This window comes from Hesperophylax consimilis, chromosome 5 (genome assembly GCF_061612785.1).
Source record: "Hesperophylax consimilis isolate HC1 chromosome 5, BYU_Hcon_1.0, whole genome shotgun sequence".
Classification (NCBI taxonomy): domain Eukaryota; kingdom Metazoa; phylum Arthropoda; class Insecta; order Trichoptera; family Limnephilidae; genus Hesperophylax; species Hesperophylax consimilis.
Window position 1 is genome coordinate 34,440,252 of NC_142840.1, and position 24,865 is coordinate 34,465,116.

General features: G+C 33.7%; 2 non-coding genes across 2 annotated transcripts; both read right to left on the bottom strand.

Moving 5' to 3' along the window:
* Positions 1–4,856: 4,856 nt before the first annotated feature.
* Positions 4,857–4,929, bottom strand: TRNAT-GGU (transfer RNA threonine (anticodon GGU)). The gene has a single exon. It is a non-coding gene; the product is annotated as a tRNA-Thr (tRNA).
* Positions 4,930–5,264: 335 nt separating this feature from the next.
* TRNAA-GGC (transfer RNA alanine (anticodon GGC)) lies at positions 5,265–5,337 on the bottom strand. The gene has a single exon. It is a non-coding gene; the product is annotated as a tRNA-Ala (tRNA).
* Positions 5,338–24,865: the final 19,528 nt, after the last annotated feature.

Consider the following 24,865-nt stretch of genomic DNA (forward strand, 5'->3'; position numbering starts at 1 on the left):
AACAAACTCACCGAATATATAAGCAATCTAGAAACGTCGATGATTATATAATGTTTACTAACATAAGAAAGCAGTGCAAAGAATTGTCTAAAAAATGTTATAATGATTATATTAGTTTAATAGAAATGGAGGTTCATGATAATGTTAAAAAATTGTGGAACTTTTCTAATGCTCAGCGTAAAAATGATGGTAGTTTACCAAATATTATGTATCTGAATAACAATTGTGCGGATAATACCGAAGGCATTGTCAATCTTTTTGCAGATTTATTCAAAAGTGTTTATGATGATAATATTACCGATAATGAAATCCCAAATGATATATCACTTGAAGAATCACTTAACCTAAACCATTGTTTTATTGAAATAAACGCTATAGAAAAGGCTATAAAAGCATTAGATACTAATAAATCCGCTGGACCGGATGGTTTCCCTCCAATATATTTAAAATCTTGTGTTCGCAGTTTGACTTATCCATTATTTTTACTATTTAATAAGTCTTTGTCGTCAGGGTGTTTTCCAAAACAGTGGAAAAAAAGCTATCTTACGCCTATTCATAAAAAGGGAGATAAAAGCGATGTATCGAACTACAGACCAATATGTATATTGTCCGCTATTCCCAAACTATTTGAATCGTTAGTCCTAGATGTAATATGTAAACAAATTAATAATATTATTGTACCCAACCAGCATGGCTTTATCACAGGTAAATCCACCCTAAGTAACTTGATCATATACGAAAATTACATAACTGATTCTCTTGCCTTGAAGCATCAAGTGGATTCAATATATACTGATTTTTCCAAAGCATTTGACAAAGTTAGGCGACATATCCTTGTACAAAAATTAAGTATGTTGGGTATCAAGGGTAATCTGTTAAGTTGGATTGAAAGTTATCTTAGTAAAAGAGAGCTATGTGTCAAAATAAAATCTGTGGAATCTTACATTTTCGAAGCCACAAGTGGGGTCCCTCAGGGGTCTCACCTGGGACCAATTCTTTTTTTGTTATTTATTAATGATATTGTTAGCATATTTAAAGATGTAGAAGTTCTTCTTTTCGCAGATGATTTGAAAATATATAAAACAATACGCAGTTTAGACGATTGTTATACTTTGCAACTTAATTTAAATAAACTATATCGTTGGTGCATCATCAACTCTCTGTTTCTTAATATTAAAAAATGTCAGGTCATTCGTTTTTGTAAAATACGAAATCATACAATTTATGAATATTCGCTTAAAAATGTAAAATTGACAGCTGTCACTCAAATCAGGGACTTGGGTGTTATATTTGATGAACAGTTAACATTCAATCCGCATATAAATGAAATCACAAATAAAGCCCTAAAAATGCTTGGGTTTATATGTAGAACCGCATGTGACTTCAAGTCACTAGAATGTTTGAACACACTGTACACATCTTTAGTAAGAAGTCAAGTAGAGTATAATTCGCCTATTTGGTCCCCGTTTTATAAAGTACATTCCAACAATATTGAAAGGGTACAACACAAATTTTTAAGATTTATTAACTTTAAACTAAATATTCCAATCCAAAATATAAATTATATCCAACTCATGCATCAACTAAATTTGATTACGCTATCAGATAGGCGAATTATCTCCGACCTTGTTCTACTAAATAAAATTATTAATTATAGAATCGACAGCCCTGAAATTCTTGCCACAATAAAATTATTTGTACCTTCCAAAAATACGAGACAAAATTCCACCTTTTTCTGTAACAATTTCAAATCTAATTATCATGCGCACATATCGTTAAATCGAATACAAAATTTTGGTAATAAATTTGGTAATGTTGTTGATATATTTAGAGATTCCGTAGCAGTGCTCAAACGAAATCTACATAAACACTTTGCTGATATGTATGACTTCTCCACTCCATAGTAAAAAACCCATTTTTTAGCTTCTGTTTTTTCACTCTTTTCTTTTATGACTTCTTTTATGACTTTTTAACTTTAATATATATGTTTTAACTTTACAAATTAATATTGTAATTTAAGTAACAATTCGAATATGATTTTAAGTCCCTATAAATGCTGATTAATTTCAATCCATTTATTTTTCTAAGTAAGTATAAAAAGAAGAAAAAAAACTGTTCTCCATAATGGTATTCTGTATTATTTGTAAAACATTTATGTACTACAGATATAATAACTATTTTATTTATATATGTACGTAAACTTTTCAATGTCACATAGTTAATGTAATAACACTAATAACAATGTATGTAAAAGCCCAATGGGCGTTTAAATAAATAAATAAATAAATAAATATTGAATACTATTTTCGGCTATACATTTTTTTAAAATATGTTTCTTCTTTTTGGAGAAAAAAAACTACATAACAACAACAGAATATGCTCAGTAAATTAAGTAAATAGGTAGATGTGAATTTACATCGTACGTCATAAAAATAACATAACTGATACATTTTAGTTTTATTTGTGTTTAATCGTTATTCCTTAATTTTGTAACATCGATGGTTGTTTCAATAGCGTTATTATGATGGGCAACATTCAATGATATATTTTCTCAGTAACGTATGACACGCTTAAAGTGGTGCAACTACAACGTAATAAAAAATATCGATGTAAATATCAGGCAATAAACACATTTAACATTCTTTAACTCGACACAAAAAATGAGGGAAACAAAAAAAAATTCACAAACAAAATTATGATATTACAACAAACAATATAGTCAACATATTATGCACAACCGGAGCAATAATTATATCCAAATTGCTTAATTTTAAAACAGCCTTTATTTTTATAAATTTATTTAACTCTATTTATTTTATTATATTTCTCAATATTTCATTTAAGTTTGTTAAATTTACCATAATTTCAATACATTTTAGTTCATTTTATTTACATACACAATTTGTCACAAAAAATTGTAACATGGGGGCCCCAAAGTACCCAGTAAGGCTCACATTACTAAATAATACTTAGACTCCAAGCAAAAGTTCATATTATTCTTTAAATTTTAGTTTGCTGAAAATATTAATAAAGTTATTAGAAAAAATATATTGTTACTTCAAATAGTTCTCCTGAAAAATTGCCCTTTTTTAAATCTTTACGTATGGACCGTCAAGGTTATTGTATCAGAAACACCGGAAATCAGTCACAAATTGTCTACTTCACCCCCTCACTGTACTCAGAAAAAAAATAATTTATCTAGTTGTGTGGTAGGTACTTACCCATTTGAGATCAACACAGACACTATAATGAAGTTGTGACCGATGTTAGGTAACAGTGTAGTTATGGCGACCTATATAGCATCAAGTCTCGGATCCCATGAGCCATGGCGTGCAGAATTACACATTGAACCGTGGATTAATGATATAACCGTTAGCCGCAATCTCACCAGAGGTATAATTCCATCTCCAGGCGCAAGTCGTGGACACTCTGCGGTTATGAAAACTATCGTCACTTAAGTCGTGTGTTCCTAATGCTGCATGGCTGTCAAAGGGGAGTGGCACTACTATTATTTTTGTATCGATAGTTTGTCTTACCAACTTCCGAATTTTATGCAGTTTTTTGAAATATTGCAATCAACACAATGAAAAAAAATAATTAAAAAAATTGTCGAAGTTGCCAAAAGTTTTATTTTAAATTTTTTAAGTCTTGGGCAAATGAAAAAAAAAACGGTTTGTCGGGTTAGTCTTTAATTATTATTTTTTTAGGTAAACTAATGTTTAAGACAAGGTTTTTTATGCATAGCACAAAGGGTAACAATTATTTTATAAGCAATAATTATTAGCCGGAAACACTCATCCACATTGAAAAATCTCCTGATAAAAGATACATGACGCAAACGGGACTTGAACCCGTGTCCTTTCGATTGCCGGTCGACAGCTCTGACCACTGAGCTATGGCGGCTTATCTCTTATCCGCGAAATAATTCAATATATACTAGTGTTTCATTGAACAGTTACTGCTTATTACATTTTTTCACCTGAAAACAACCAACTTTATTTTATATGAGAAAGGCATTGTAAGTGCTAACTCTCTCACTAGATGGCGTCTAGACAAATTGAATACAGTTTTTGGTGAAAATTACTAGAACTTGTCGAATATTAATTTTTTTTTGGTAAACTAATGTTTAAGACAAGATTTTTTATGCAAAGCACAAAGGGTAACAATTATTTTATAAGCAATAATTATTAGCCGGAAACACTCATCCACATTGAAAAATCTCCTGATAAAAGATACATGACGCAAACGGGACTTGAACCCGTGTCCTTTCGATTGCCGGTCGACAGCTCTGACCACTGAGCTATGGCGGCTTATCTCTTATCCGCGAAATAATTCAATATATACTAGTGTTTCATTCAACAATTACTGCTTATTACATTTTTTTACCTGAAAACAACCAACTTTATTTTATATGAGAAAGGCATTGTAAGTGCTAACTCTCTCACTAGATGGCGTCTAGACAAATTGAATACATTTTTTGGTGAAAATTACTAGAACTTGTCGAATATTAATTTTTTTTTTTGGTAAACTTATGTTTAAGACAAGATTTTTTATGCATAGCACAAAGGGTAACAATTATTTTATAAGCAATAATTATTAGCCTGAAACACTCATCCACATAGAAAAATCTCCTGATAAAAGATACATGACGCCAACGGCACTTGAACCCGTGTCCTTTCGATTGCCGGTCGACAGCTCTGACCACTGAGCTATGGCGGCTTATCTCTTATCCGCGAAATAATTCAATATATACAGATTTTTTATGCATAGCACAAAGGGTAACAATTATTTTATAAGCAATAATTATTAGCCTGAAACACTCATCCACATAGAAAAATCTCCTGATAAAAAATACATGACGCCAACGGGACTTGAACCCGTGTCCTTTCGATTACCGGTCGACAGCTCTGACCACTGAGCTATGGCGGCTTATCTCTTATCCGCGAAATAATTCAATATATACTAGTGTTTCATTCAACAATTACTGCTTATTACATTTTTTTACCTGAAAACAACCAACTTTATTTTATATGAGAAAGGCATTGTAAGTGCTAACTCTCTCACTAGATGGCGTCTAGACAAATTGAATACATTTTTTGGTGAAAATTACTAGAACTTGTCGAATATTATTTTTTTTTTTGGTAAACTTATGTTTAAGACAAGATTTTTTATGCATAGCACAAAGGGTAACAATTATTTTATAAGCAATAATTATTAGCCTGAAACACTCATCCACATTGAAAAATCTCCTGATAAAAGATACATGACGCCAACGGGACTTGAACCCGTGTCCTTTCGATTGCCGGTCGACAGCTCTGACCACTGAGCTATGGCGGCTTATCTCTTATCCGCGAAATAATTCAATATATTCCAGTGTTTCATTCAACAATTACTGCTTATTACATTTTTTCACCTGAAAACAACCAACTTTATTTTACATGAGAAAGGCATTGTAAGTGCTAACTCTCTCACTAGATGGCGTCGAGACAAATTTTTTAACTGTAGATATCATACTTCGACTTGAGCTACTAACATTTTCTTCATTTTCTTAAAGCATATATTTGGCTGCCATCTGTGTGCATGATTGCAAGATTCAACCCGAACTAAATGCAATCTAGTTAGTGTCTCGGATAAATAAATACATTTTTATTTTATTGTGCGACATCTATTGACTTTTTTACTCAGGCTCAAGACGATTCCTCCTATGAAGAGATATTTGTGCGTTCTTATCAGGTACAACGATATTTAAAAATAAATACGAACGTCCAAATTATAGACATTAATAAAGGACTTTTCAGATGGTTATGAAGCGTGCGTTGGTACAGTGTATAGACCATGGAAAAAAAGTGTCAGGGGAATATATTTTTATTTGTCGGGATGATGTAAGAAAAGTGAAAAAATATTTTATTTATTTATTGATACATGGATTCCCGCTTAAGGCTTTTACACAATACTTACATTAATGTATATAATGCAGGTACTTATCAAAAATGAAGCAGATAAGTATGAGTGATATAAACATATTTTAAATTAGTGTGCAACAAAGAACAAAACAAAATAAAGGTACAGCTTCAGCTATCTGATGAACGGTCACTAGCACATCCAGAGTTAATCAATGATTTTTTTTCCATAGCAAAAACAAATAAAATAAAAGTACAGCTTTAGCCATCGAATCAATGCTCATTTGCACATCCAGAAATAATCAAAGATTTTTTGTTGCATAAAATAAAGGTACAGCTTCAGCCATCGAATCAACGCTCATTGGCACATCCAGAGATAATCAATGTTTTTTGTTCCATTCGCTTTGGTAAGTAGGAATTCGGCTTTACCTCTAAAACCAAAACAAATACAGAAAATCTGCCACATTTTTTAAAAATTGGATCCCTAAGTAGTTAAATAGCTACACAAAATCTAGTCTTATTCTGTGGCTTTTATCATTTTAATTTTGTCCAAGATCTACGAACTCATGATAATCGTTTGTGTCGTGGTTATTATCTTATACTCTATTTCGGCCTGAGAAACCACTGTTTGGTGAAGCAAGTGAAATAATTTTATAAAGCTACCCAAAATGTTACCCATCGCTAATATCTACATCGTTACCTCAATAATAGAAATATATTAATTTGATCATATCGATCAAATGTTATACCATCTAAGTTTTGCACGTCCTATTGCAAAAGCCTTCATTAAAATCTATAAAAGATCACAGTCGAGAATCCCTCGAAGCAGTTGAGAAATAAATTAATATCCACTTAAAAATTTAATAAGTCAAATAAAGGAGGCGAGTATCTCATCCATCAACTCATTATAATATGTTTCTTGCGGGCTGTAGGTTGTGGGCATGACTGTCCAAATATCCGCTAACCATTAATAGGAGAAGCTGGCGTGTAATGTCATCAATTTCACACAAAAAGTACTAGTTGCTTAGGAACGCTCTACAAAAGCTACCTGCGCTGGTTCGCTACGCCTTTCTTGGCCCGGCCACAATGGGGAGTCCATTGTGGATCCCAAATAGGCCCTTGGCTACGGGAAAACAAAATATGATCACTTTTTGACGATCATCGGAGTGTTAATCGAAATAATGGCGTCATCGATACCCATCACCTACCTGATTATTTCATGGGAATTATGAGGTTAAATTGGTATAGAAATTCCATGAAAAACGCATTAACCACCCTACAAATGAATACGGATTTTTATATAAATTTACTGTTAAAATGTGTCTGTAAATCATTTCCTAATAAAATATTAGTCATTCAGAATATATCTGAATACGCAGGAGGCCTTGTCCGAATAAATGTTTTGGTCGAAATGCGAACATGTTATTATTTTGAAGTACCTACACGTGATCCGACTTTCTCATAACATATTGGCTTTACTGATAGTTTTTAATGAACTTTGTCAAAGCATTCGTAATTTTTTTTTTTATATTAACTCTACACAGGAGGCCCTGAAGAAAATAATTTCCCTCAGGGCCTATGTCATCTTTGGGGATGCTGTGTGGAGGGTCTTTTTGTGGAGAGGAAGGAGTGAACATGGGTCTTGAAGAGTCCCATGTTGTAGGAGGGAGGAAACACAAAGGCCGGCAGCTCGTTCCACAGCCGAGCTGTTGAACTTAAGAACGAATTGTAGAAGCGACCCGTTCTCATGTGACAAATGTCAACCGTGTACAAATGTTGGGCGCGCGTTTGGCGTGTATCCCGACTACGCACCGGTGCCGAAGGGATCATTGACGCTAGTTCCTCAGAGCATCTTCCATTGTAATACCGATAAAACAAGGACAGCATACCTACCTGACGCCTGTGCTCTAAAGATTGCAGTTCGTTTGTTAAGATAAAATGGGCTTCTTGTCCCGTTTATAACAGGAAAACGTATAATGTGACAAGATTTTTAATAAATTAACAATATTTCATATCGGTAAGCATTCTCCGTGCACTTGCGACCAAATGTTAGTAAAATAATAAAAAAAATTATTCCAGGATGTGGGGAGGTTAGTGCAATCCCACACGTTCCATATATATATATATGTATATATATACATATATATACATATTTTTTTTACAGTTGGTATGTGAAAATGAAAAAATATATGACGAAGAATAATTTACCAACAAAGTAATTAACAACTATGCAGGGTGTGGTCTTGAGTGAGCTTGGGCCCAGCGCTCACTCAGTAGTGGCATTTGGTGCTGGTAGGCTGCAATCACCAACGTGTTGGCGGAGGCCATTAGTCGCATCCTGGCTCCAGTGACCCGGTGTCTTATCAGGCCGGAAAATCCATTTAGTCCTAATTCTGTGAACATTGTCGATGCGCTGCTGTATCTTCGGTATCCAAATATGATTCTAAGTACTCCCACGCGTCTTAAGCCGGTGAGACTATGACGTCTCCAATTGGCGTATGTTTTCAGGCTAAAGGTAATATGAAGGAGAAGGAGAAAGCTAAATTAAGGTGGGGAAGTATATTTGTACAGCGCCCTTTAGGTGATATTTCATAAAAACGGCGCCATACAAATCATCCATAAATCATTATTATTATTACCTAGACATTCAGTTCTGGTCACCAAACACGGCCAGACATTTAAAAAAAAGCGATACATTATTTTTTTATTAAATTTGATTTGATAATGTGAACCTCACTGGGTGATTTACTCGTGCTAAGGACAATATTTTACAATTTTATGTGACAAATTAATGCAGGTAAAATTTCAAGCAACGGTTCGAATGTGAATGGTGAAAGTGAAATATTATTTTCTTGGGCACGCCGGGATTTCATCCCGCGACCTCTGCATTCGTAACCGAGGATCGTAATAATTCAACCATGGAGGTCGTCATTCAGGTTATAAATTTTTCTGAATTTCTGCAAACCTTCATATTTATTCTATTGATTTCTAAGTTTATATTTACACTATTCGTTAACTACCCTAAAATATAGCCAGAAGAAGCAAAATATACGAAGCATGGCCCTGCTTTATTGGACAAACCTGCAGTTATATTTGCCCTATCAAATTTCTAAAACAAAGCGGGATTTTTAGCGATTCATAGTGAAGGAGTCGTGTAAAAACAATATTCGAAGCATGGCCCGGCCTAATGGACGGACCTACGGTCGACTTTGCCCTGGCAGGCCTCGAAAATCTATATTTCCATGGGACTTATGTTAATTATTTCTGATGAACGTTTTACCAAAATCACAAATGTTTCTAAAGGGTGCCGTGGGGAAGTTACTGATTCATCATCTACAAAAATAAAATCTGGTGTTTTGTGAAAATTTTATAGTAAAAACAATTTTATAATAAACTGTTTCATATAAAATGTTTTAATGGTAAGGTCATATTTTTTATGATATACAAATAACCTACATCCGTGGGATCTGTTCATCAGAAATAATTAAAATATGAACGTCGACCAAACCCCCGTTATTCGAGTCTTACGTCGCCTTAATGCTAAATCACCATTTTGAATAATCTTTATAACGAATTAGTGTACATTATGAATACAAAAAAATATGCTTTAGATAAATTGAAGGTTTTCCTATCGTTTTGCTTGAGTAGAATACGAATAAAAAAATAAACTACTCATTAAAAAATATAAATGTAAACTAATAAAAAAATATATTTATATAGAAATGTTTGAACGCCTAAAAGAAATAATTTAAAAAAAATTCAGTATTATAGCTAAGATTATCTGTGACAGTTTCACTTGATTAAATTTTTTGCTTTCTTATAAAATTATTTTCAAAATAAATAAAAACCAGTTTTGTGCTTGAAATCCATCGTTTCTAGACTCCGTTTGTCATGCGATTTTGATGCTTATTACCTACAATATAAGGTATTCCAAGAATATACACATTTTTGGTTTGTAGCTTCTTCTTAAGCAACACCTCCGCCATGGGTCACCCCAAGCGGTTCGCTATATTTGCTGGCCTAGCAGAAGCAGGGGTGGCCGACAACATAAGGTGAGGTTCGACTTTGTGGTGGATTCGACTGCCCACCGAACGCATGGCAATAACGATTGTGAGAGGCCAGTTAAAAGAGAGGCCGATTAAGAGTGACCCTTTGTACTCTCCAGCCGGACCCACTTAATTCAGTGGGAGAGATTAATTCCTACGTTCGTCTCTCCTGGTCACAATGATCGTCAGATTCCTACCAGCCTCTCATACTGATTTCCTTCACAGAGCTTCTTCTCTTTCCTTATCATAGATCCTTCACACAGAATCCCCAAAAATAAAGCGGGCCAGAGGAAAATTATTTTTCTGATGGCCTCTTGTGTTGTGCTTTTGGACTTGTGAGATAGCATTGCATAACTAATAACGTACGGTGATACTTTCCAAATGCTTTCATGACCATTAGTCCACTAAAGAAAGGGATCCTATGCACCATTCGGTTACAATCTAATACCCCTAAAATGTAACCTCAAAGTGTGACTAATCAACCGTCAACGCCTTCCAAGTTATGTATTTTTTGTAGAAATACTGTAAACAGAATCGATATCTAGCCATTTCCGATTTGTTTGGGCACACGCTGCGCGCCCGTCCTCTGTAGGGCTTTTCTGTCCTTAGCCCATCAATACATTAGTTCGGCCCGCGGCATCGGCTCAGGACCCTAGACCTCAATTCCAGGGCCTGAGGACGATGTACCGAGTTATCCATTGCCGGCCCTGGTTTGTCTGCCCTTACTGAGCTCGCGTCATGAAAAGTGCGATTATATTTGCCAGGGAATTAGAACTTAAAAAACAGAATATTTGTCATGAATGGAAATAATTTATTTAAAGTAAATAAATCAGTATAAAATCTGCTTTATCTTGTAAAGTGTGTTAAAAGGCTAAGGAAACGATAAAATAAGTCATTATTGAATCATGTTGAGCTTGGGAAATATGTAATTATTATGAAAAACCAGGATTTGAGTTCAAAGTAAGTATTTAATGGCCTCCGAGGTCGAGGGGTAAGACTCACGACCAACAATCCGGAGGTCACAGCTTCAAATCCCGGCATGAACATGTAAACTTTATTTAAGTAATATTATTTTTTCACAACATGTATTAAATCCATTCAAATAATCTATGGTATATTTCCTGCACGTTCCAGAATGGAAGATACCACCATTCAGAATCGAAACAAATGGCTTTAGCCATATTTGGTGAGTAGATCTAAATATCCAGGAAATTCCCCAACTTCCTCTCCCCATTTTCATTATTTCCTTATTAACTTATATTTTGTGATGCTATAGTGCCACTGGCTTTTGACGGTCGGGGGCAGATGGAACTCTTGTGCGCTATTCTCATTAAATATTAAAAAAAATAGTATTACTTATTGCCGATAAAATTTGGATATTGTTAGGTTAGGTTAAAAATAGTAGTACTTATTACCGATCAAATTTGGGTTCTGATACTGTTAGGTCTAACACTCATACTTGTTCAGAGCTTTCATGGAATCAACGATATTCATCGCAGTGACCAGCGACCTTTTTTAATATACCCTCCACGCAATGGAAATGGAACTCCCTCGCATATCTTTCTTAGAAAGACGAAACAACTGATTATTGTCAGATCAAACATCTGCAAATATCCGCTCGCCATCATCTAACATAAAATTACATGTTTTATTTGAAAAAACAATGGATTACAGTCGGGGCCGGCCTTGGCCAAACGATACCTCAAGAGCACTTAGCTGGGCCGGCCCTGTGCAGTAGCAATTGGAGCAGTCCGCTCCGGACGCCGACTTGCTAAGGCGCCAAGGCGCTACTACAAGATGGGGCAAAAGTAATGTCATAATGTGAATGGCCCATAATTATTGTTTGTTTTCATAACAAAACAAAACAACGTGTCAAAACAATAGACCGGAAATTGGTCAAATAAGCAGTAACAAAAATTCCGCATTCTTCAGGCGTGGGTTGTTGTTGTTGACTATTTCTCTACCTGTCTTTAAGATAAATGTCAAAACACATTATGACAGTAATTTTGCCCCAATTTGTAGTAGCGCCTTGACTCTTTAGCAAGACCGGCCCTGATAACAGTATAAGCTTCTAATCATTACCTCCTCAGGCCTCTGGCATAATGAGTGTTATGTGTCTTAAAGATGCTGTCAGAAAGTCCGAAAAATTTCCGCTTCGCAATAATATCTAAATAAGTGGAATATTACTGAACGTATCAGAAATACAGATACAACGATTTCTGTAAGGTCATATGAGCTGTTAAAAAAATAAACTCTTCGTATACTGTTTACAAAACCGAACAAATTTCCCTGACTGACTTTCCGATGTATTTGCTAAATAATTTGAAAACCCCTGTCATTGGGAAACGATCAAATGATCAAACGATTAAACGATTTGTGGAACCCACGGCATTTGTCATGGAAGAATGAAAATCAAGAATATCCTTTCGGAATGATTGAGAATCGATGACGTTCGCATTTAATACATTTTAATTTCAGATCATACAATGATGGGAATCGGTAGCTGCCCCCAGTGGAGTTGAATGGTCCATTGATGGATGATTTTATGATCAATTGTAGAATCGAATTTGGGTCCCGTGGATTAGAATTTAAGCGTTGCTTTCTGGCTTGAACGTCAAGGATGCAAAATTAAATCGAAGTAACTATGTATTCTTAATAATTGTGTTTTTCTATTTTATTTTATTTTTATTTATTTCTATGAATACCGGGCAAGAGTCCCAACTGTCCCCAACCTTCTGGAGCCAATCAGACAATGGCATCCCCAATTGGGGTATGTGGCGAGGTAAGGTAGTGAGAAGGGGAAGGAGATGAAAAAGAGGAAGGTGGGGGAGTACCTGGCTATTCAGATCTGGTCATCAAACACGGTTAAAGCCATTTCGAGCAATGTTTCAATTCTGAATGGTGGTCTTACACCAGATTTCACTCTGAAATAATACAAATTCATTAAAATTTACCTGTGCACGCTGGAATTTGAACCCATGACGTTCGTTTTGCTATCCGAGAGCCTTGCAGCTCGACCATGGGGGCCGTCAATTTAATTTAAAACGGGTACTTATATAAAAATAACACAAGATTCCCTTTATAATTGGAAAAACTTAAATTATCTGAAATAAAACCAATTTATCAAATAAAAAATATTTGCGCACGCTGGGATTTAAACACGCGGCCTTCGGATTGCTAGTCGAGAACTTTAGCCTTCAAAATTAACTGGAGACTCTGAAGTTGCCTTTACGTTGGATTCACGTGCATTTTTAAAAATCAGATATAGACGCAAACTTTCCCCTTATTTTGAGAGAGACAAAATTTTTCGAGAATTGTCAAAATTCTACTTAAATAGGAGGAAAAAAGTGACAAGGCTGTTTTTTTCAAAATCTCATTTAGACACCTTCCTCTTATTTTGAAGGTCAATATTTCAAAATTGCATCAGTCTTGGAATAAAACTGTAGATTTGTGTAAAAAACAAACCCATCAACACTCTTTTTTACATACAATCTCCCTTACTTATAAACGCGGGGTAAATTTTACGCGGCGCGTAAGTTTAGAATTAATAAACTTGACATATTACAATGGTGTTTGTTTGATTAAAATTGTCTTAAACCAGGCTAAAGGCCGCCCACCTACCGCTTTACCACACCAGCGTTGAACCGGCGTGTAAGAATTTAATAAGTAACAACCATAAGATTTATCATATGTACAATTAGATTTTTTTCAAATGCTTTGAAAACCGACAAATCGTTCATTCATTCATATGAAGGTGAATTTTATTTGCACTTCTATCTAAGTTACATGTAAATATCAATGAATAGATACATTAAGGCGAAGCATAATGCTAAATCAGTATTTTGATTAATCTTTTTAACGAATTGGTGTACATTAAGAATACCAAAAAATATGCTTTTGATAAATTTAAGGTTTTTCTATCGTTTCGCTTGAATAGAATAAAAATAAAATAAAAAATTACTCAGTAAAAAATATAAATATAAACGACTAAAAAATAAATTTAGTTCAATAGAAATGTATGAACGCAGAGCAACTTTTAAAAAATTCAGTATTATAGCTAAGATTATCTGTGACAGATTCACGTGATCTTTTTTGCTTTCTTATAAAATTATTTACAAAATAATTAAAAACCAGTTTTGTACTTGAAATCGAACGTTTCTAGAATCCTTTTTACAAGCGATTTTGATTCCTATTACCTACAATATAAGGTATACCACGAATAAACACATTTTTGGCTTTTAGATTCCTCTTAAGTTGGAAGTAAGTTGTGTTCACGAAGTAAGATCAGTTTTATTTCATTTTGTCGAACAATGATAACTACAATGACAACTTTTCGATTACTAGTTTCATTGGTCTTGAAAAAACCTTTTTTTTCTTCTAATCGATGGGCGTAGATCAAACTTCTCGTAATCATCTAATCAGTATCGACATACCTATCAATACCGTCATTGTTTTTGAGACATTATGCCGTTATGCGCTTCCTCCTTCTTTTTCAAACAATTTGGAGAGCGCTATAGTATCCACCAACAGGGCAGATGTGACAATAATGGACAATGTAACGCCGTCCGAAAAGTTGGCTAAAAAAGGAAGAAGCAAAAAATAATCACGATAATACATTAGACCGTGAAAATCTCAAATCATATCTGACGTACTTGTTGTGTCGTTAATATTTTATCAAAATTCGATTTCGAAGTTGCGAGTTTTATAACTGATCCCTTTTAGAAACTGAATGGATTTATTCCTACACTTTGAACTGACTGCTAAATTAGCTTTAATAAAGCCAAACGTGTCCCCTTTTCATATGCATGACAGATGACAGGAGTGATATTCTTCATACGGAATGAAATCACGTAAGGCATTAGGTACTAGATAAATCAATATGAGGAAGATCCTTGCTTCATGTGGTTGACAAATACCGGGTCATATGTCATCCTAATACGGCGTATTATCTATGGAAACTGGAAGGAGAAAGGTTGACAGATTATGATGAAGCACTTGCGAATATATTACTTTCATTTGAAATTTATACTCCAAGAAGGGTGTGAAATGAAAATTCTTAATTCAAGATTTTTTTCTTTTATATTATGTTTGGAGGGGGTTAAAACAAAAGTTTTGATTTTTAAAAATTGTCATTTTGATTACAATGTAATTATAATAAGCCAATTTTGTGTAAAGTACATCTTACCTAACAACTAAATTGTTGTTCTATTATTCATTCTTGTATGGTCCTCCCAGTGAATCTTAATCTAATAACGCCATTTGTGAATATTTAAGAAATTCTATTTATTTATTTCTTGCGTTAATACTCGCGTCGGTGACACCGACTTTTTGCATTATGATAAAATTTTAACTGAACTTCGACTAAATTTTTTCTAAGCGTGAATTAAAGTTACTCCTCGGGGTGTAAACATAATTTTAAAAGATACTCTTTACATAGATCTTTTGAATTTACTCTCCTATTTGCAGCTGAAGAGAATTTTGATTACGATTGACATGACTTTATTACCTAAATTTAGTGTCTCAATACATTACCTTTGTAGGTAGGTACATTAACAAAGTAATATTCTTACATTTCTACAATGTTTTCATTTTTGATTCTCTTCGGTGATAAATTTATGCTTCCGTTTTTTGCGGTTTCAAGATGAGTGCAGAATAGGCATATTTTAAAATTAATTGTTTCAAATCGTTTCTCTCAAGTAAATAATTTCAATATTCTGGAAAATTTAGGAAACTAAACATATTTTATCTTCATCTGATGTTTGTTGTTCAGTGAGTCTAGCACAGTGAAATCTGATCACAGTGAAATGAAATATTGGATAGATAGGCGTAACTACTGATGATTTTATACTGATTTCCCGACCACGGTCATGATGATTGATATCCAGAACTATGTTGATAACGCAATTAATCAGAATCTATTTACGCTATGTTGACAATGTCGAATTGAAATATAAACTTTAATGTACATTGACAGTCCGGTTGTACTTTTTCATACTAAAAGGATAGTTAATTAGTCCATGAGGTCATTAGTCATAACTAACAAGTTTTGTTTTTCGAATCAATTGATCGCGTCTTGGATGAATTAATTAAGTTTATGGATCGTGTACGATAAGTGCATATGTGTACGAAGATGTATCAGATTTCTGTTGTTCTAAGAGGCTTAGTCGGTTTAACCCACAGATTATTACCCAGTTATTTTGCATAACGAACGACATTATTTAAAAAGTCGTTCATGTTGACAGCTTATCTGAGACCTTGAAAGCCACACTTAAAGTAGTGGCTTTTGTCAACTGACTGTAGGAATCATATTCTGACCGTGCTCGCAAATATCGTTAACTCACTAGACATGACAGATTTCTTCAACATACTATTGACTTAGGGATTTATCGATCATCCGTGCAAGACCTCCTGCTCTAGAAATAAGATTCTTTCAACTGTCGTGAGGTTGCCAAATCTTCGATAATAATGAAATCAAGTGTATTACAAAAAAAAATTACGAATATTGTGATGCATGATGCTTCATTATTATGCATTCCACACTTGCTCTTTTTTGATTTGCACGATTCATTAAATCTGCATTACGTTATCCATCAATCAAACTTCCTTAGAAACAAAGCGTGTCTGTAACCGTCACGAGCGTCTTGGACAATGATAATTAGAATAGAGCAGGTGAAGTTCCTCTTAACTATTACACTACATTAAATAATAAATAATAGAGCAAGATAAAGGGAAGGGAGTGAACTAAGTGTGGTGTGTTACTGGGCAGATGTTCGCGGGAGGCAGAGTTAGAAGAGGTAATTAGCGATAGACTTTATATCGGAGAGCTGCTATGACGGACAGTCAAAATACTAGGCGTATCAGTTACGGTCACTAACGGGTCATATTTAATTCCTTGTACACTTTGTAAAAAAGGAATCGATTTTTAAAGTTAATTTTAAATGTCTTTTAATTGTTAAAAAAAAATACTTTAACTGAGGATAAGACCGATATTTATTGCGTATATTAAATGCTGTAATATCATCGAATTTCAGAGAAATGCGTATAGGTCCGCGTGGGTGCGCGTTATTATCAACAAAAGTTGAAAAATGCATTGTAATCGACGTCGAGCCAATTTGCCGAGTTTAAGCTTGGTCAGATGTCAGGGTTCATATTTGCTCCCGAGATTTGCGTTTATCGTTTTTGAAAACAAAAGTGAATTCAAATAGACGGATATAAAAACCTGTTATTTTAATTCAATTATTTATTTATTTACTGATTTATTAATTTTCGGGAAATCGACAGTTTACATTTGATCAGTTTGTACGTAAGTATTATACAGTAAAATAAAAACCAATTATGGATTTCCTCCTTGTGACTTTACCTCTACTGAGACAGCATAATATGCAATAAGTTAACTAAATTTGTGAGAAAGGATATTAATTAAAAAATTTATAAAAAACAAAAGATTATACAAAACAATACATTTATAGCCATGGAGAGAGGTTGTAGATATAAATCAAATCATAATAGAGATATAAACAATAGAGACCTAAACATTATTCACAAACCATCAGAGAAATATTATTTTATGGCCCTCTTGTATTTGGTAAGTTGGCAACTGAAAATATCAACCTTGGATAATACGCCATTGTAATTATTGCATAGTCTGTTAATAATTATTAATTTCGGCAAATACACTAATATTGTGCAGGTACATCATAGTGTAATTAACGCGCCAGCCAATTTAAAATCTGCCGTGTATTCATCGCTGTTTTAGGTAGGTATATGGGGTGACCGGTCAGTGACTGAATTGGTATCGGGTCTGGGTCCCACCCAGGCGTCTTGAGTTCAACTCCTTCTAGCCAAGTTCAAGTCCTCTACCATGACACACACAACAGTTTCCGCTTACAGTGGTAGTAGCCAGATAATTTCAAATAATGTCACCGGTATGTACATTTATTATTAAAACAATGAAAAATTTCAAACAAATAATAGCTTTTTAAAAACGAATATTTCCGTGTTTTTATTTATATTTGATTATGGTTCAACATCAAAGCATAATATATATTGATTACAAAATTTAAAAACATAATTACAAGTACAAGGCCCTTAATAATAAACATTGATAGAAAAAAATAATAATAATTATTATTATTATTTTTTTTTAATGTATATATATTTAGTTATAAGAGTTTACATCTTATACCTAATATATTATTGTCTATGACTACTACAATATTATTTACTTCTTACATACTAAAATTTATAATCAATAATGTTTATAATGTTTATAATTTAATATTTTTTTTTATAATGTTTTTCTTTCTTTTTAAAAAAAAAAAAAAATAAATAAAAAAATATTATTTAATTATATTACACCATTAATAATAATTGAACATACACAGACTCCTGCAAACATTTCTCCAATACTTATAGTATCATTATCTATTTGCGTAGGTACCTAGGTACCTACCTACCTAGCTAAGTTTCAAATTCAATGTGACTGCACCAAAATTATTCAAAGGCGTAAAATCAAATAAAAAATTGTAAAATTAATTATTTATAGAAAGAAAAAAATATATTTTCAAAAATATTCGGGAAAAATATTATTTAAAGACTTTGGAGATAATAAATGGAATTGACCCTTTTGTCTTGTGGGATTTAATCAACTAACAAATTGGGGCTTAAGGATAAGAATTTAATGACGGAAGGGTTGAACACACTCACACACACACACACACACACACGTACACACAGTGGTACCTACCTACTGGACACCGGGCACACTTCCCTAAGATAACCCTTCAATTCCTATCTTTTCCTCGGCAGGTTGCTCTATTTTATTCTCCTTTTTGATGTCCGTATAATTGGGAATCTAAATAGAATATGAAATGATTATAATTATTGCTCTGCTGCATTCGAATTTCGAATAATTTATTTAGATGGGAAGTCATTTGCATAGATAAAGTATGCCCAATGGAAGAGAATAAAAATATTTTGTCAGTTGAATATATTTATGATTGTTATACATAATCGTTCTCATTTAAATTTATTAACGTTTGAACTTCATCATCGTACCAAGTATAAAATTAATAACATCATAATGTAAAATTTTATAGAATGTCTAATTGCTTGCAGTTTCTGATACATTTAACATAGCATTGTTATAAATTTATGCTTTCAAAAATTGCTATTTATCATTGAAGAAGAAGATAACATTTATTTGAAGCCGCACAAGAGTCCCAACTGATCCCAACATACTAGAGCCAGTGAGACTATGGCATCCACAAGCGGGGTAGGAGGCTGAAGTAATGTTGGTCTTACATCAGGGCGATACTGAGAGTATCTTCCACTCTCGAACTTGTCGCAAATATACAACCCATTCTTAAATGAGTAATTTGATATCACATAAAATTAAGTTGCGAGCGCCGGGATTTTATTTCGCGACCTCCAGCTTGCTAGTCCACGTTACACCTCGACAACGGAGTCCGTAAAAATAATCTAAATTAATCATGAAGCAGAACAAGACACAGAAAATAAAAAAAGGTAACGGTAACGCAACTCGGAATCGAACCCAGGATCTCTGACTTACCGGGAGAATGCCTCAATCCACTCGGTCATTTTTATTTATTCGGAATAATTTAATTATATACCCTGACCAAATTGTATTTCGCTTCTGTAAAGTAACAGATTAGCAGTTATACGTTATATCGACTTTTTTATGCATGTCCTGTTGAACATTACCCACCAATAATGATAAAACGTTTAGTATGAGTAGGAGCTCATAAAGTCGTTTAATAATTCATGTGTAATTTTAACATAAAACATCGTTATCCATTCTGATTCGCACTTCTTTACAACCAATTTTTCCAGCTTACAATTTGACAAATAATTCCACTTGTACACGCTAACAGGATCCTTTTCATAAAAGAATTATTATTGGCTTAACAAGGAGCAGTTACAAGTATGAAATCACCTCTGGTGCAAATTATAGCGTATTTTGTGCGAGATCACCGGTAGCTGAGATTCATCCAGATTTATGGCAGTAAGCCGCGCGATACGCTCTGCAGTTTCTCCGTATTGGCGCTTTCACAATATTGCAGACTTTAGGGACAAGGACAAATATTGTTCACGGAAGAAAAGCAGGAATATTTGTTTTTAGCTTTCTTCGGAAAAGTAACCATTTTTATTTAGTATTTTGATATGCTGATACTTAACCTTTCACCGACCATTTTTGTTAGAGGGTCACAAACTTGATGACTCCCTTGCTCTGTCTTGGGTTCTTAGTACCACGTGATCCTTAGCATTTTTTATCGCGGTTTAGCCAAAATAGCCAAAGTAGGATCATAATTTGTATTTTGTACACCACATTTGTTTTGCGTTGCTGAAATATTCTTTTACGGTATAACCATTGAACAATGTGAATTTTCTACGTAAAAAGATGTTTTTTTGATAGATCGCTTAACCGAGCGATGTGTGAATTGAAAATAGGATGCATTGTAGAAGTCACCCACTACTACACGACTTTCAACGAGCTTTTTGAACATGCAACCATTTGTCGTTGCAGCAAAATTATGGTTCGGGATAAATAATTTCGAGTGGTTAGTTATAATCATCGATGAACCGCTATTAGCAATATACTTCACAGTGAACACCACTTTTAATATAATATATCTACAGTTAGTTATTCCAGTTGTGCTTACTTAGAAACATTTTATTTTTTCCGCCGCAGAACGTAAGTCATGCAGTATGTTTGCATAAATATAAGGACGATAACAGGTTCTGTCAAACAGATTTATGGAATTCTCTCTTCTGGTTGGCTGGACAGCATCTTTATGAATCGGTCACGGTTCCCGGCGTTTAATGCTTTAGTTCGGTTGATGTTTATATTTCTTTAAAGGTGTCATTTCAAGTTCTCGAACATTTTTATTTTTTATTTCTTGCTAGAACGATCCCGATAACTTACAAAACTCATTGTAGGACCAGAGGAACTTCCAATACATAAGTGGAATATCAAAATTATAAGTTTCACATAAAATATAACTAACAAAAATAAACAAAAAAGGCAACAGACAGGGATATACACATAAGCGCAAAGCCAAGGTAGGAATTTACGAGAAGGTATTTACCCACTAATATTTAAATTTCAAAGGATTTACCACTACCTACATACCCACCACTTATTATAAATCATTTAACTTCATAGCATCTCTGAAACAGTAGTTCTGCAATAATTTCCCGCCGATTTCTTCAGTTTTCCCTCCAATAATCGACTAATTATAGCTTCGCCCCCGTTTCATTGAATTTGGCCCTTTATTCTACAATCTATCAATTAAAATAATCTACGAAGTTGCATTTTTTTCTAAAGATCGTCGTAGAAATAATTGACTTTGAATGCATTAGCATGCTTACAATCAAACCAAAGCTGCAAGTTAGAATTTATCCCAAGCAGAAATAAAAGAAAACGTACCTTTTTATAGCCACTTCGTTGAGCATTATAAAAGAAATGAAGTCTTATTATAATACCCCTTTAATGGTATGCTAACCAAACAAATTATGAAAAAGGAAAAGGAATGATAGAAGAGTGGTAATAACGATTATCCTCATCTAAGTAATTTGGCTCGCTCCGACGAGATAGAGTGGACACAAACATCACCTGCCGATGCCGGTGCACCAACAATTGCTGACAACTTAGCTATACCCTATTATACCTCCTGTATGGCCTACATCGCGTGTTGGGTGATTGTAAAAATATCTGCCCTTGAATGAATCTGCACTTTGTACAAAATGCATCCCATGCCTGGTAATACTTATAGTGGCGAGATGGTTTAAACTAATAAATACTTTCACAATAAGTAAAACAAATCTATGTCAATTCAATATTAGGATTGAAGTATATTCCTTGAGCATCACCCAGAAGAGAGTGAAAAGAAACATTCCTTCAATTAGCTACGGAAATTTAGGGAGATTTTATTAAGCAGACCAGGTCCAAATAGTCCGTCATTTCGTCTTCCATCTCTTTCATATTTCTACTTCCTACAACTTCTCAATGTTATCCAAAGTGAGAATGCCAAAATCACGGAAAATTACTCCAAACTCAAAGGGAGCTGTTTTTCGCATTACACGATATAACAGATTGCTTTGAAATAACAAATTGATGTCGAGTTTGCTGATGACGTCAAGCTATAAAAAGAAATAACTGATGTAAATCTTTGCTAAACAGTACAGTAAAATATTAGTATGTTTAAAGATTAGTCCACACAAAAAAATCAATTTTTAATATAAGAAAAGTACAAAACCTGGACTTTCTATCGAAAAAATATCAATATCAGATTTGTAAAACCTACACGTAAAAGCCCTCTGAGCGTTGAATAAAAATAAAAATATATAAAAAAACATGAATTTGAATAAGAAACTAGTATTAATGAGATGAAAACGGATTATAAAATAATAAAAATGTGTAATTGCGTTCAAAAAATTATTTCGTTTAACCGGTGCCTAGTATTAAAACATTTCTACTAATTTTTTCTCGAAATTTTCGCCTCACCAACCCTAAAGTATCCGGGTGCAGGATGACGAATTAATCAATCCAGAAACAAATACATATAATATAATATTATGAGCGATCTCAATGGACCCTGTGGCTGTAATTACGTGTTTTGTTTCAGATGAATACGACGGGTTTATTTGATAAAGGGTTGCGCCCGCGCTTATTACACAAAAGGTCAATCGCAGAGTGCTAGAAAAAATAACATCAATTTAATCAGGGTTTGGATAAATTCTTCTATAAAAATTTCCTTTTTGATTGAGGCATTAGTGAATATGTTTATTCCAGCAAGATGTTATGTTTTCTATTTTGCTAAGAAGAAGTTACTAACATTTTAAATTATTTGTCTGCAAAAAGCTCCAAGACAACAAAAAAAACCATTTGATGGTAACAATCACCAGTTTTCTAAGGATCCAGATAATCTCAATAATTAGATCCACACTGAGAAAAGTGACTATGGCTGATTTATTTTAATCCTGTTAAAAACGTGATTGCAATCCATTTAACAATAAAATTTTAGTCAATTCAGAATACATCGGAACACGTGTTCATGCAGGTGTCTCTTCCCTGATAAAAATAACGACAGTGTTAATATTAGAATTTTTATAAACTCGTGTTACAGTTTTTTAGGAAACCTGTCAATTAATTCGTTTAAGGTATCCAAGTCCGTTTTAACGGGATTACGAATAATTTGCCAAGAAAAAAAATGCACTAAAAAATTGCAGTTAGTTTTTTTCCGTGCATGATCAAGGAAACCAATAGCCAAAAAAAACTTAGTAGAAAGAAGAAGAACTAAAACTAAGTTTTAAAATTTATTTTAGCAATTATTCTTAAAATGTGTTGAAATATTTTAAATAATTCATAATTTCCTAACGTGTTGCAATATATATAACTTAAAGGTACATCCTTGATCAGAAGTGGGTAACCAATTAACTCCAATGCATTATTTTGATAGGAATTCGGAATCATATAAATAATCATACAGTGTGTCGGCGAGGTCTAGATTATCAGAGCCATTTTGTTTTTTTTGTAATCTTAATCAAATAAGGGGCTAAGGGCCCGCAACACTCACCCTTCTTCGTGTTTATAAGACACCGAAAGGGTTGAACGCGATAATTTCCAGATAGAACCCTTTTATCCCACTTGATGAGACCAACTAATGCAAACATCTGTCCGTAACGCTTAAGTCTATTACAAATAGAGTATGTAAATATTATTTGAATTAATTTTCTATTAAGACGGCGTTCTTGCAGGGAACAGATATTTACATCCGATAAAAATATTTTGATATGAATTTGAATAAGATTAGCATCACAAAATGAATATTACAACAAATGCCCTTTTTTAAAACATATTTAATTTAATTTATTTTTTATATTTATTATTAAGGCGATTACTTATTTCATGAGTATACGCAATTTGATTGTGGAAACCAAATTTTTATGTCATCATGACGGCGTTCATTGCGGAGGGGAAATACTATCGACTAGCAAGTCGAAGGAATCGGGTTCAAATGCCAGCTTGCGCAAGTAAATTTTATTTGATTCATAAAAATAAATAGTTAGTATACTTGCGGCACGTTCCACGGTCGAAGATACTCTCAGTATTGCCCTGGTGTAAGACCAAAATTCGAATTGAAAGTTTGTTTGAAATGGCTTTAGCCGTGTTTGGTGACCAGATCTTAATAGCCAGGTACTTCCCCACTTTCCATTTCTCCATCTCTTTCACCTCCCCACAACCTTCTTCAGCATCACAACATGCCCCAATTGGAGATGCCATAGTCTCACTGGCTCCAGACGGTTGGGAGCATTTGGAACTCTTGTGTGGTATTCACATTAAAGAAGGGTTAGTTAAGTTTACCTGTAGATGAGTTTGTCACAAAATTACAGTACGGATAGCTAAATAAACATCTCTTCACATTCGTCCATTTTTGGACACCGTCAAGGATTGCCCACATAAATAGTGTATTTTGAATTGCTCGTCTTTTTCCGAAGCCCTTTAAGATATGGCTTACCTAATTGTTTGCATTGTGTGAGAATGAAGAAATTGTGAAGAAGCAAGAAGGTTGGGAAGTATCTTCACATATAAATCTATAAATAAAGTAAATTATTATCTCCCACCAGAATGGTTCTGCGACTATCTTGCACTCGGAAACTGTGTTTAAATAATAAATTTGAATGTATATAAATATGTATGTAAATACGTATTCAAAAGTATAAGTAAACATGAAAACGAGGAAATTAGTATGAATATCTGACCTGTAAAATAATACCATGGAGATAAACAGTTAAAAAAAACAACATCAAAATGTGGCAAGTAAAAATGAAGATGAGGAAATTACATAAAAATTATGATGACAACACAAGTACGAGTATAACATCAGTACAACACAC